The sequence below is a fragment of the Arachis duranensis genome, chromosome 1 (genome assembly GCF_000817695.3).
Source record: "Arachis duranensis cultivar V14167 chromosome 1, aradu.V14167.gnm2.J7QH, whole genome shotgun sequence".
Taxonomy (NCBI): Eukaryota; Viridiplantae; Streptophyta; class Magnoliopsida; order Fabales; family Fabaceae; genus Arachis; species Arachis duranensis.
In genome coordinates, this window is record NC_029772.3 from 61,681,633 (window position 1) to 61,682,349 (window position 717).

Sequence of the window (717 nt, forward strand, 5' to 3'; positions counted from 1 at the left end):
TTAATCTCCAAGATCCCTTATTGAGGCATGGCATAACCGTGAGGCAGATCGCCGGATCTTTGGTAACTGTCATAATTACGTACAAACTCTCGGGAATCTTTATAGAAAGTAGGCCAATAGAAGCCACATTGGAGGACTCTTGTGGCTGTTCACTCACTTCCAAAATTTCCTCCATACTGTGATCCATGGCGATGCCAGAGGATCTTCTGTGCTTCTTCTTTAGGCACACATCTACGGATTACACTGTCTGCACATCTCTTGAAGAGATATGGTTCATCCCACAGATAGTACTTTGCGTCTGAGATCAGTTTCTTTGATTGCTGCCTACTATACTCTTTGGGTATGAATCTCACAACCTTGTAGTTTGCAATGTCTGCAAACCATGGTACTTCCTGGATGGCAAAGAGTTGCTCATCCAGAAAATTTTCAAAGATCTCAGTAAGAGGGAGGGATGCCCCTTAATGTGTTCAAAACGATCCAACACAAAACTCACCGGCAAGTGTACCGGGTCGCATCAAGTAATAAAACTCACGGGAGTGAGGTCGATCCCATAGGGATTGAAGGATTGATCAATTTTAGTTCAGTGGTTGATTTAGTCAAGCGAATCAAGTATTGGTTGAGTGATTTTGTATCCAACAGTAAGTAAATAGCAGAGAATGTAAAGGGAGAGGGAGGACTTGCAAAAATTAAAGAGAATTGAAAGTAAAGGTGCTGAAT